This window comes from Engystomops pustulosus, chromosome 1 (assembly GCF_040894005.1).
Source record: "Engystomops pustulosus chromosome 1, aEngPut4.maternal, whole genome shotgun sequence".
NCBI classification, from domain to species: domain Eukaryota; kingdom Metazoa; phylum Chordata; class Amphibia; order Anura; family Leptodactylidae; genus Engystomops; species Engystomops pustulosus.
The window spans coordinates 82224027-82238252 of record NC_092411.1 but is presented as its reverse complement, the minus strand read 5'-3'; positions in this window follow the sequence as shown (position 1 = coordinate 82238252).

The window sequence follows — 14226 nt, the reverse complement described above, 5'->3', positions numbered from 1 at the left end:
ATGATTAAGAGCGACAGTATGGGGCATTCATATTGCGCTGCTATGATTGCAACTTCAGGACTCCAGCATGGCGGCGACAGATGGGCCGAGTTCCACTATGTATCTGGTGAAACACCTGAAAATTCTGCCTGACACAGCTCGTTTGATAAGGGGATGATGTGCTGCATATCCTCTCGTGCTCCAGCGTCTGGGGTATAGAGAGTTGAAATGAGACATTGGTGGACGCTGTGGAGGATCGTGGAGGCAAAATGGACAGGAAACAGCAGGGGCAGCATGCATGGATGCCTCTGAGGCTGCCTAATCTTGGGATGGAGCTGGCGGTCCACTGCCAGGCGAGCTTTCGCCTGTCCAAGCCCCTGTCTCTCGGCTCCTCCCCACCCAAAATGGGCCTGGGGGCCAGAAGCGTTTACTTTGAAAAAATTATAATTTTCAAATCAGGCCGGGTCGTTTGAATATTTCACCTAGGAATAATGGAATAGCATAGTGGTTCTATTTTTAATTGTTTTTACGGAAATGGTTCCATGATTAAGAGCGACAGTATGGGGCATCCATATGGCGCTGCTATGATTGCAACTTCAGGTCTCCAGCATGGCGGCGACAGATGGGCCGAGTTCCACTATGTATCTGGTGAAACACCTGAAAATTCTGCCTGACACAGCTCGTTTGATAAGGGGACGATGTATGGAGGCAGTGAACTAGTAGTAGATTAAAGGTGCTGCAGTTAAAACTATTTTAGTTGGATCTTGAGATGGAGCTGGCGCTCCGCTGCCAGGCGAGCTTTCGCCAATCCAAGCCCCTGTCTCTAGGCTACTCCCCAAACAGCACTTCTAAGAACCTTTTGTATAAGATCAAGTGTAGTAGCGTTCTTATAAGTTTAGGATATGGAGGGTGAGGGGAATGTAAACAGATGCGCAAGAAGCGCTGAAATAATATTGGTAAATGATAAAAGTTTGCCAGTATATTTTGTGGATTACACAGCAGGGTGGCGACAAAGTTAACAAGTTTGATGTGGAATCCATGAAAACAACCCAAAATTCTGCCCGACACAGCTCGTTTGATAAGAGGACGATGTATGGAGGCAGTGAACTAGTAGTAGATTAAAGGTGCTGCAGTTAAAACTATGTTAGTTGGATCTTGAGATGGAGCTGGCGCTCCGCTGCCAGGCGAGCTTTCGCCAATCCAAGCCCCTGTCTCTAGGCTACTCCCCAAACAGCACTTCTAAGAAGCTTTTGTATAAGATCAAGTGTAGTAGCGTTCTTATAAGTTTGGGATATGGCGGGTGAGGGGAATGTAAACAGATGCGCAAGAAGCACTGAAATAATATCGGTAAATGATAAAAGTTTGCCAGTATATTTTGTGGCTTACACAGCAGGGTGGCGACAAAGTTAACAAGTTTGATGTGGAATCCATGAAAACAACCCAAAATTCTGCCTGACACAGTTCGTTTGATAAGGAGACAATGTATGGAGGCAGCTATATAAACGACTTTTGGAGGCAGCTATGGCGATGACGTGTGGAGGTAGCAATGGAGACAACGTGTGGAGCCAGCTAAAAAGACGACATGTGGAGGCTGCTATGGAGACAATTTAATTTGGATAGTGCCTGTATGTGGCAGTCCAAAAAAGTTTTCAAACCAGAGGAGCAGGTAGGTGGTCCTCCAGAAAAATTGAATAAATTGAGTGCCTGTATGTGGCAGTCCAAAAAAGTTTTCAAACCAGAGTAGCAGGTAGGTGGTCCTCCAGAAAAATTAAATAGATTGAGTGCCTGTATGTGGCACTCCCAAAAATTGCTTAAAACATAGGACCGGGTAGGTGGCCCTCCAGAAAAATTAAATACATAGAGTACTATAGCTAGAGCCAGTTGGCCCTGGCAAAAAATAGCCAGTTTCCTATGCTTTAGTGTACAAAGAGGAGGAGAAGGAGGACAATGAGGAGGAGGAGTGCATACATTATTCAGGTTGAGCTTCTTTCACCTGGTGGAGAATGAAAATCCGGAGAAATCCAGGCTTTATTCATTTTGATAAGCATCAGCCTGTCAGCGCTGTCAGTCGACAGGCGTGTACGCTTATCGGTGATGATGCCACCAGCTGCACTGAAAACCCGCTCGGACAACACGCTAGTGGCAGGGCAGGCAAGAACCTCCAAGGCGTACAGCGTCAGTTCGTGCCACATGTCCAGCTTTGAAACCCAGTAGTTGTAGGGAGCTGTGTGATCATTTAGGACGATGGTATGGTCAGCTACGTACTCCCTCACCATCTTTCTGTAAAGATCAGCCCTACTCTGCCGAGACTGGGGACAGGTGACAGTGTCTTGCTGGGGTGACATAAAACTGGCAAAGGCCTTGTAAAGCTTACCCCTGCCAGTGCTGGAAAAGCTGCCTGCTCGCCTACTCTCCCTCGCTACTTGTCCTGAAGAAGTACGCCCTCTTCCGCTAGCGCTGTCAGAAGGAAAATACTGTTTCAGCTTGTGCACCAGGGCCTGCTGGTACTCATGCATTCTCACACTCCTTTCCTCTCCAGGGATGAGAGTGGAAAGATTTTGCTTGCACCGTGGGTCCAGGAGAGTGAATACCCAGTTATCAATTCTTTGAACGCGAGGGTCACGGGATAGGCAGCCTAGCATGAAATCTGCCATATGTGCCAGAGTCCCATTGCGCAAGAATTCACTCCCCTCACTGGCCTGACTGCCCATTTCCTCCTCCTCCAACTCCTCTTCTTCTGCCCATACACGCTGAACAGTGAAGGACTGAACAATGGTCCCCTCTTCTGTCTCGCCAACATTCTCCTCCTCTTCCTCCTCATCCTCCTCCACCTCCTCCGATATGCGCTGAGAAACAGACCTAAGGGTGCTTTGGCTATCAACAAGGGAATCTTCTTCCCCCGTCTCTTGTGACGAGCGCAAAGCTTCCGACTTCATGCTGACCAGAGAGTTTTTCAACAGGCCAAGCAGCGGAATGGTGAGGCTGATGATGGCGGCATCGCCACTGACCATCTGTGTTGACTCCTCAAAGTTACTCAGCACCTGACAGATATCAGACATCCACGTCCACTCCTCATTGTAGACTTGAGGAAGCTGACTGACCTGACTACCAGTTCTGGTGGAAGTTGACATCTGGCAGTCTACAATCGCTCTGCGCTGCTGGTAAACCCTGGATAACATGGTGTGAGACACTGAAGGGGTTAACTGTGGATGGGCGGTATGTTTCCCCTAGGTTTTTCTATTATGCAAGGCCTTAGTGCTGAGGTTGGGTGTCCAGCACCTTGGACACAGGTGGTGGGAACAGCCCAATTAGCCTCATAAGGCCGTTCAGCAGAGCTGAAGTTGTTGTCTCTCTGGACGGAGGCTGGAGAGCACGCAGCCTTGACCTCTGTGCCTGGAGCAGCAAAAGTGTTTTTGTTAGTGGTGAGTCAGAGAACCATTGTTTAGTTAGCACCCTGACGGGTAGGATATTATTTTGTTTTTGATGCCTGAATGTAAAGGCTGTTTTATTTTTCCTGCTGAAATAAACACAGGCTAGACCTGTTTTGGACTGTACTTTGGTGTCACTGTGGTGAACTGCATCACAGCACCCTGCTACCACGGTCTCTACTGGGCCAAATCCTCCACATATGGTGCTTCGGATTGCAGGCAGTTCAAAAGACATACACCTGAAAGGCTTGCTACATCCTGCAACATTGCATGGCCTGGGTGAAAACAGTAGGCAAATTGCAGGATACAGCCAAGATGGAGGACTTTATTAAATACCTGCAAGAGGAGTCCCAGGCTAATCGGCAGCTGCAGCAAGCCATGCTCCAGCAGCAGGAGGAGAGGTCCCGCCAGCAGCAGGAAGAGTCCCGAGCCATGTTCCAGCTGATGATGGAGAAGTTTTCTGGCATTATGGCAGCACCGCAAGCGACGACTACTGAGGGGTCCCATACTGGTCTGCAAGGGTACCCGGTTGTCCAGCGTTCCGCACGGGCTGCAGTACAAAAGGCCTTACAAAAAATGGCGACGACCGACGACGTGGAGGTGTATCTCACTGTGTTCGAGCAAGTAGCTGAGCGAGAGAAGTTACCGGCTGAGCAGTGGGCAGATGTCCTGGCACCGTTCCTGACCGGCGAGTCGCAGAAGGCTTACTACGACCTGAGTGAAACGGAGGCCCGTAAGTACCCCCAGCTAAAGGCGGAGATTCTGGCTCGTCTTGGGGTCACCGTTCAAGTTCGCTCCAGCCGGGTCCACCAGTGGGCTTACTCAGAAAAATTACCCCCACGCTCCCAAATGCATGATCTGATCCATCTTGTCCGGAAGTGGCTACAACCAGAGGACTGCACCCCAGCACAGATGGAAGAGAGAGTGGTCCTCGACAAGTTCACCCGTTCTCTGCCCTCTCGGCTCCAGCGGTGGGTTGGACAGGCCGGTCCCACAAAAGCTGAGGAGCTCGTGTCCCTAGTAGAGAGGTATCGGGCTACGGAGGACCTTCTACTTACCTCTCCCACACGAAGCAGTGCCAGTGACAGGGTCACCAAACCAGCTGGTAAGACTGCTACTGCGGGGAGGGGAGACATGTCAGGTTGGGAGGGGGTTCATTGGGGGGCGTGGATACCCAGAAACCCAGTGAGGCTCGTGACAGAGGTCATGGCCGTATCCAGTGCTGGCGGTGCCATAAAATGGGCCATATTGCTGCCAACTGTCCACTGTCAGTGGAGCCAATGGACTGCAACCAGACCCGGCGAGTGTCACTGTTTGCCCGGCCGGTTCTGGCGGCCGAGTCAGTCACGGATGCAGAACCCCAAGTGTGCATGGTCACAATCGGTGGTCACACAGTGGAAGCCTTGCTAGACTTAGGTAGTCTGGTCACCCAGGTGCGGGGAACTTTCGTTGATCCTGGACTATACAGTGGGCGGAGAGTGGGAGTGTTGTGTATACATGGGGACACTCGCGAATATCCCACTGCTGTCATCAACCTACATACCCCTTGTGGTACTATTGCCCATGAAGTGGGGGTGGTGGGGACCCTGTTTCATGAGGCTATTATCGGCAGAGACTTACCAGTGTTTTGGGTCCTCTGGAGACGAAGACCCACCTCAGGTGCTGTTGCAGATAATGGACATCAGGTATGTCCGGCCTTGGCCCCTGAACCCTTTGAGGCCGATGTACCCACACCAGCAGTAGGGGTGACCCCATGTGATGAATTATCTCCCCTAGAGGTCCTAGCTGGTGAGGTCGAGGGCCACGAGGAGGTGGCCGACATGCCGGACTTTGAGATTTCCCGTGAAAATTTTGGGGCTGCACAGCTACAGTACCCTACCTTGTTTAAAGCACGGGAGAATGTTAACCCCTTCCCGACATTTGACGTAATAATACTGCATGGCGGGAGGTGCGTTCCCGCAAAATGCAGTATTATTACGTCATGCTTCTGGCGCCGGCTCCTGAACGGAGCCGGCGCCAGAAGCTGCGGGTGTCGGCTATATATTATAGCCGACACCTGCCTCTAACACCCGCGATCGGAGATTTCTCCGATCGCGGGTGTTAACCCCTAACACGCCGCGGTCGCGCTGACCGCGGCGTGTCAGAGGCATTTAAATGCAAGCTGAAGGGAATCGGACCCCCCCGCGGCGCTTACCGGGGGGGTCCGCTGCTCCGATCGCAGCCCCGGGACTGCCGGTGCCCGGGGCTGCGAGATCTTCATCCGGAAGCCGGGTCCTGCCTTCTGGCAGGACCCGGCTGTAAGACACTGGGCATGCGCAGCATGCTCAGTGTCTTACATTACACAGTGCAATACATCTGTATTGCACTGTGTAACCTGTAAAATAGCTTGAACAAGTGATCAGAAGATCACTTGTTCAAGCTTAGATGTCATTACCTGTAAAAAAAAGTTAAAACAATAAATAAAGGTTTTTAAAAATAAAAATAAATAATAAAAGAAAGTGAAAGTCCCCCCAAACACCACATTTCCCTTTACACAAGTAATAAAGTATAAAATACACTAAATCACAAAAAAACCCCACTTATTTGGTATCGCCTCGTCCGTAACAATCTGTACAATAAATCCTAATCATAATTGGACCCGCTCGGTGAACGTGGTAAAAAAAAAACCCCAAAAACTTGCCAAAAATTAAAACTTTTTATCAAATTGCTTTACAAAAAATGTTCTAAAAAGTGATCCGAAAAAGTTACAAGCGCCAAAATGATACCACTGAAAAGAACAACTTGTCACGCAAAAAATAAGCTCACAACCAGCTCTGTCAACCAAAAAATACTATAGTTATGCCGCTATAAAGATGGCAATACTAAAACAAATTCAATTTTTTCTATTCTAGTTTTCCTTCAATAAAATTGGACAAATATAAATAAAACTATATAAATGAGGTATCACCGTAATCGTAGTGATCCGTAGAATAAAGATAATATATTATTGTTATGCTACAGCGAACCCCCCCCTCAAAAATGCTAAAAATCCAAAACAAGAATTGATGATTTTATTTTCCTCCACACGAAAAAAGTTAATAAAATTGCTTCAATAAGCTAAACACCCTCTAAAATAAAGTTTTTTTTACAGTGCATCGCGTCTCGCAAAAAATAAGCCCTTATTTGTCTAAATTGCTTAAAAAATAAAGATTGTATAGCCTATTCCCAACGCGCGTTGTAATAGAACGGTGCGGCGGGTAGTGACTTGCCAACACGGTTCAGACACAGTGATCGGGGCAAGATGGCAGCTGATCCTAACAGCCATCCATCCTGCCCCATGGACCAGAAGGGTTATGTCCCCCCCACACACCCCCAGTTTATTATCGCTGCTATTGGCTCATCAATTCAGACGAGCCAATAGCAGCGAATTTACTTATGACGTCAGTAATACCGGTCACCATGTCTGTAGACACGGTGATCGGGGCAGAGTGGCGGCTGTTCCTGACAGCCACCAATTGTGCCTTGTGGTTCAGAGGGGTTTTGTTTCCCCCCTCTGTCCATGTTTGCCGCTATTGGCTGGTCGATTTGGTCCAGCTAAAAGCAGCAATATTCGTCACAATGGGCATCGCTAGGGTGAATAAGAGCAACACTTGGCGATAATTTCCCTACTAAAACGAAGATATGGTACAAAAGCGCTGGCCGTGTACATTGTACAGATTACGCTGTACAACTCTTACGAGCTGTTCCAATGTGCAGGTCCTGCCGTATCATTTCTCCGTTTTCAAGAGGAAGATATTAGGAAACTAATATTGGGACAAGAAGGACGGGGCCCCTGTACCTCTGGTTTAGATGTTCCTGTATTTTGCCAGGACAGCATTTTCCCGGTGAATTCTGCTGCTTCTAATGGTAAGACTCAATGAAGAGTCTGTTCCAAAAGAGGAGTTAGGATGGACACTATATACTAAGGATGGACACTATATACTACTAAGAGACCTGCGACAACTCCAAGTGTGACAAAAGTTTAGATGGTCCCCTGGTCTATTCTACCTCCTTATACGCAACACATTCAAAATTCACGCCCAACCTGTTGTGAATTCAGTAAAATGAATAATTGTAACAACTGGTAAGTCACGTTGCTCCCTATACCCCTCCACATTATTTCATAAGGGGCGCCACATAACGGGCACTGAACGTTCCAGAAATAATTGCAATTTCCATCTTGGACTCCATCGCACATCGTATTTGGAAACCACCTGTATGTTCAAATGCTCATTTCACCACGTGTATTACACTACACCACATATTACACCTTGCTAAATTCCCCAAGGGGTGTACATTCAACAATTAGGGTCACTTTTCGGGTTTTCCTCTGTTTTGGTACCACTACGGCTCTCCAAATGTATCCTGACACATGTGAAGGATTTCTTACAAATTTGGCCTCTAAAAGACAAACACCCCTCTTTTCCTCTACTGTGCGCCCATAAAGCATTTTATATGCACATGTGGGGTACTTCTACACTCGGGAGAAATAGTTTTACACCTTTTTCGGGGTTATTTAATATATTATCCCTTGTGGCTTACATAAATTAGGGGTAAAGTGACATTTATAGGAAAATTTTCACCTTTTTAATGTTTAGGGCCTAATTGGATCATTCACCTGTAGGGGCAAATACATATATTGCACATTGCAAAATTCTCTAAGGGGTGTGTGTTCAAAAATTAGGATCACTTTTTGGATTCTTATCTGTTTTATACCACTAGGGCTCTCCAAATGCATGTCAAACATTTCTGTCAAATTTGGCTTCTAAAAGGCAAACCTCCCCCTTTCCTTTTACTGTGCGCCCATACAACATTTTATATACACATGTGGGGTACTTCTACACTCAAGAGAAATAGGTTTACACATTTTGGGGGGTTATTACATTTTTTTTATCCCTTGTGGCTACAAAAAATTAGGGGTACAATGACCTTTATAAGAAAATGTTCACCTTTGTCCTATTTAAGCCCTAATTAAATCAAACACCTATATGGACAAATACTCATATTACACCTTACTAAATTCTCTAAGGGGTGTGCTTTCCAAAATGGTGTCACTTGTTGGGGTTCCGCTCTGTTTTGGTACCACTACGGCTCTCTAAATGCATCCTGACACAAGTAAAGGATGTTTGTCAAATTTGGCTTCTAAAAGGCCAACGCCCCTCTTTCCCTTCTGAGCTTCACTGCGTACCCATACAATATTTTATTTGCATGTGTGGGGCAATTTTATACTCGGGAGAAATGCTAGTACACATTTTTTGGGGTTGTTTCATCTTTAATGCCTTATGGGATACAAAAATTAGCCGTAAAAGTGACTTTTTTGGGAAAATGTCCATCTTTTTCCTTTTAGGGCCCTAATTAAATCAAACACCTATATGGACAAATACACATATTACACCTTGCTAAATTCTCCAAAGGGTGCACTTTCCAAAATAGTGACACTTGTTGGGGTTCCCCTCTGTTTTGGTACCACTAGGGCTCTCCAAATGCATCCTGACACATGTAATGGATGATTGTCAAATCTGGCTTCTAAAAGGCCAAAGCTCCTCCTTCCCTTCTGAGCCCCACTGTGTACCCATACAACACTTTATATGCAAAAGTGGTGCAGTTCTGTGCTTAGGAGAAATAGTTTTACACATTTATGGGAGTTGTTTCATCTTTTATCCCTTGTGGCTTACAAAAATTTGGGGTAAAAGTGACTTTTTTGAGAACATTTTCACCTTTTTTCCCTTTTGGGGCCTAATTGAATCAAACACCTGTTTGGGCAAATACACAAATTACACCTTGCTAAACTCTCCAAGGGGTGTACTTTCCAGAATGGTGTCTCTTGTTGGGGCTTTCCTCTGTTTTGGTACCATTATGGCTCTCCAAATGCATCCTGACACATGAAAACTTTTTCAGCCATATTTGCCCTGCAAAAACGAAACAACGCTCTTTCCATTCCAAGTGCCCCCCTGTGCCCGTACAGAAGGGTACAGTGACAAAATGGGTATTGGCATGCTCAGGAGGAATTTCCTTAAACATGGTAAAATGCATTTTCCTTTTTAACCCATTGTGAAGGTGCAAATTTTAGTGTTCAATGAATCTATTGTAAGATAAAATTACATTTCTGTAATTTCACTTTCATTTATCTTTCACCCTCATGAAACGCTCAAAGGGTTAACAAAATTCCCAAAGGTTGTTTTGAATATTTTGAGGGGTGTAGTTTCTAAAATGGTGTCATTTGTGGGGGTTTTCTATCATGTAGGCCTTATAAAGTCACTTCTAACTAAACTGACCCTCCAAAAGTAGGTTTTGATGATTTTCGTGAAAATCAGAAAAATTGCACCTAAAGTTATAAGCCTCCTAACATCCTAAAAAAAAGGAAAAGATGTTTGAAAAATGATGCCAAGTTAAAGCAGACATATGGAAAATGTTAGTTATCAAGTTATTTTAGTGATATGACTAACTTTCCAAAAAGTAGAAAATTTTGAATTTTGAAAACATAGTTTTTTTCAAAATTTTTGGCAAATTTCCATTTATTTCATAAATAAATACCAAACATATTGATAAAATTTCTTGACCAACATGAAGTACAATGTGTCACGAAAAAACAATCTCAAAATCAACTGGATATGTTAAAGTGTTCCAAAGTTATAACCACTTAAATAGACACATGTCAGATTTTAAAAAATGGGCCGTGTCAGGAAGGTGAAAAGTGGCTTCAGCGTTAAGGGGTTAAGGTGATAAATGGGGTACTCCAAATACCAGGGGCTGACAAAATATACCCCCCGAACGGTGATTGTTGGGGAACTGTTGTACAGGGTCGACCAGATACGGGGTGAGGAGGTTGAGCAACTGGTAGTGCCCCAATCTCACCGTAGGCTGGTGCTAGAGTTGGCACACAAACATGTGCTGGGAGGGCACTTAGGTGCTGAGAAGACCCGAGAGAGGATCCTGCAGCGATTTTTCTGGCCCGGGGTGTGGGAGGAGGTAAACCGGTATTGTAGCTCCTGCCCTGAGTGTCAACTTACTGCCCCGGTCTCCCACTTCAGGAGTCCTTTGGTCCCGCTACCAATCATAGAGGTGCCATTTGAACCGATTGCAATGGATCTGGTTGGCCCCATAGTCAAATCCTCAAGGGGGCACCAATACATCCTAGTTATCCTGGACTACGCTACGCGGTATCCCGAGGTGATTCCATTAAGGAACACCTCCTCCAAAAATATTGCTAGGGAGCTGTTCCAGGTGTTCTCACGCACAGGCCTCCCCAAGGAAATCTTGACTGACCAGGGTACCCCATTCATGTCTAGGGTAATGAAGGAGATGTGTAAGTTACTGCAGGTAAAACAGCTCCGCACCTCTGTGTATCATCCTCAGACAGATGGCCTGGTCGAGAGGTTTAACCGGTTAAGGACCGGGCCCTTTCCTGTTTTTTCATGTCCATTTTTCATTCCCCACCTTCAAAAATCTATAACTTTTTTATTTTTACACGTAAAGAGCTGTGTGACGGCTTGTTTTCTGCGTAACAAATTGCACTTTATAATGATGGTATTAAATATTCCATGCCATGTACTCGGAAGCGGGAAAAAAATTCCAAATGCAATGAAAATGGTGAAAAAACGCATTTGCGCCATTTTCTTGTGGGCTTGGATATTACGTCTTTCACTGAGCGCCCCAAATGACATGTCTACTTTATTCTTTGGGTCGGTACGATTAAGGGGATACCAAATTTGTATAGGTTTTATAATGTTTTCATACATTTACAAAAATTAAAACCTCCTGTACAAAAATAATTTTTTTTATTTTGCCAACTTCTGGCGCTAATAACTTTTTTATACTTTGGTGTACGGAGCTGTGGGTGGTGTCATTTTTTTGCGAAATTTGATAATATTTTCAATGATATCATTTTTAGGACTGTACGACCTTTTGATCACTTTTTATAGATTTTTTTAGTTTTTCCAAATGGCAAAAAAGTGCCATTTTCGACTTTGGGCGCTATTTTCCGTTACGGGGTTAAACGCATTGAAAAACCGTTATCATATTTTGATAGATCGGGCATTTTCGGACGCGTTGATACCTGATGTGTTTATGATTTTTACTGTTTATTTATATTTATGTCAGTTCTAGGGAAAGGGGGGTGATTTGAAATTTTAGGTTTTTTTATTATAATTTTTTTTTTTTAAACTTTTTTTTATTTTTATTTATACTATTTTTCAGACTCCCTAGGGTACTTTAACCCTAGGTTGTCTGATCGATCCTATCATATACTGCCATACTACAGTATGGCAGTATATGGGGATTTTCTTCCTCATTCATTACAATGTGCTATCAGCACATTGTAATGAAGGGGTTAAAACGAAATAGCCTCGGGTCTTCGGAAGACCCGAGGCTACCATGGAGACGGATCGCCGCCCCCCGATGACGTCACGGGGATCGGCGATCCCAGGTAAGATGGCGGTGCCCATGCGCCGCTATCTGTTTGAGGCTGCCGGCAGCTTTGCCGGCAGCCCACGCTGCAAAAACACCCGCGATCGGTGCTAGCACCGATCGCGGATGTTACCGGTAAGCCTTTGCTGCAATATGCAGCAAAGACTTACCGGCTATGGAGAGGGCTCAGCCCGTGAGCCCTCTCCATGCAGCGCGACCGCCGCCGGTTAATAAGACCTTGAAGGGGATGCTAAAGAGGGTGGTCAGCAAAGATGGGAAGGACTGGGATTGTTTGTTGCCCTATTTGATATTTGCCATACGTGAAGTTCCACAGTCCTCCACGGGTTTCTCACCCTTTGAGCTGTTATATGGCCGTTCCCCACGTGGGCTTTTGGATGTAGCCAAGGAGACCTGGGAACAGGAGAGGACCCCCCACCGTAGTGTGATAGAACACGTCTCCCTTATGCAGGACCGCATAGAGGCGGTAATGCCCCTTGTAAAGGAGCACATGACAAGGGCACAAGAGGCCCAGTTTAGGGTCTACAATAGGTCAACCAGACTCAGGACCTTTAACCCAGACGACAGAGTGCTAGTTCTGGTGCCCACCGTTGAGAGCAAGTTCTTGGCAAAATGGCAAGGATCATATGAGGTCATGGAGAAAGTGGGGGAGGTAACCTACATAGTATCTCAGCCGGGGAGGAGGAAACCCGAACAGATATACCACGTGAACCTCCTAAAGCCATGGAGGGAAAGAGAGTCCCTGATGGCCATGGGAGTAGAAAAAGCGTCTGTCCCCAAGAAGGGGACACCGGAGGTAGGTGTACCCGATGCCAAGGTGCCTGAAGTACGGATCTCGGAGTCCCTCTCCAGGGCCCAGATTCAGGAAGCGAAGGAGTTTGTGCTCCGAAATGTGGATGTGTTCTCTAAGTTACCGGGACGTACTTCAGTCATCAAGCATGACATCATAACCGAACCCCACATTCGGGTACACCAAAAACCCTACCGGGTCCCCGAAGCACGCCGGCTTGCCATATCCGAAGAAGTCAGGCAGATGTTAGACCTGGGGGTTATCGAGGAGTCTAAAAGTGACTGGTCGAGTCCTATTGTGTTGATTCCCAAACCTGATGGTTCCCTACGGTTCTGCAATGATTTTAGGAAGTTGAACGAGGTGTCCAAATTTGATTCTTATCCCATGCCCAGGGTTGACGAGTTGATAGAACGACTTGGACAGGCTAGGTTCTTCTCCACCCTTGACCTGACGAAAGGGTATTGGCAGGTGCCCCTTACAGACAAGGCCAAAGAGAAGACCGCTTTTGTTACTCCTGACGGGCTTTTTCAGTATGTGGTACTCCCCTTTGGGCTACATGGGGCTCCCGCCACATTCCAGAGGTTAATGGATCTCGTGCTAAAACCTCACCGGAGATATGCCTCGGCCTACCTGGATGACATCATAGTTTATAGTACCGATTGGGAGAGTCACCTGGCCAAGGTGCAAGCAGTGGTAGACTCCCTGAGGGCAGCAGGGTTGACAGCGAACCCCCAAAAATGTGCACTGGGTCTGGAAGAGGCCTGTTACCTGGGGTACCGTATTGGGCGAGGTGTCATCAAACCCCAAGTAAATAAAGTAGAGGCGATCCAGCAGTGGCCACGACCTATGAGCAAGAAGCAAGTGAGGGCTTTCCTAGGCATAGTGGGTTATTATCGCCGATTTATCCCCGATTTTGCTACCATAGCGGCACCCCTGACTGACCTAACCAAGGGTAGCAGGGCGGTGATGGTAAAGTGGAGTGAAGAGGCTGAGGGGGCATTTCAGCGACTTAAGACGGTTTTGTGCGAGGGACCGGTACTGATCACCCCTAACTTCACCAAAACCTTTATTGTGCAGACTGACGCTTCTGACGTGGGGTTAGGGGCTGTCCTGTCCCAAGTAGTGGAGGGTGAGGAACATCCCGTGACATTCCTGAGCCGCAAGCTCACACCCCCTGAGAAGAACTATAGTATAGTTGAGAGGGAGTGCTTGGCGATAAAATGGGCTCTGGAATCCCTGAGGTATTACTTAAGAGGGCGACAGTTTACACTAGTGACCGATCACTCTCCCCTCACCTGGATGAGTCAGGCCAAAGAGAGGAACGCCAGGGTCACAAGGTGGTTCCTAATGTTGCAGAATTTCAAATTCACGGTGGAACATCGAGCAGGAAAGCTGCATGGGAATGCTGATGCCCTGTCTCGTACCCACTGTCTGATGGCCAAAAGTGTTCGCCCCCACAGGGTCAAACAGAGGGGGAGGGTATGTGAGACACTGAAGGGGTTAACTGTGGATGGGCGGTATGTTTCCCCTAGGTTTTGCTATTATGCAAGGCCTTAGTGCTGAGGTTGGGTGTCCAGCACCTTGGAC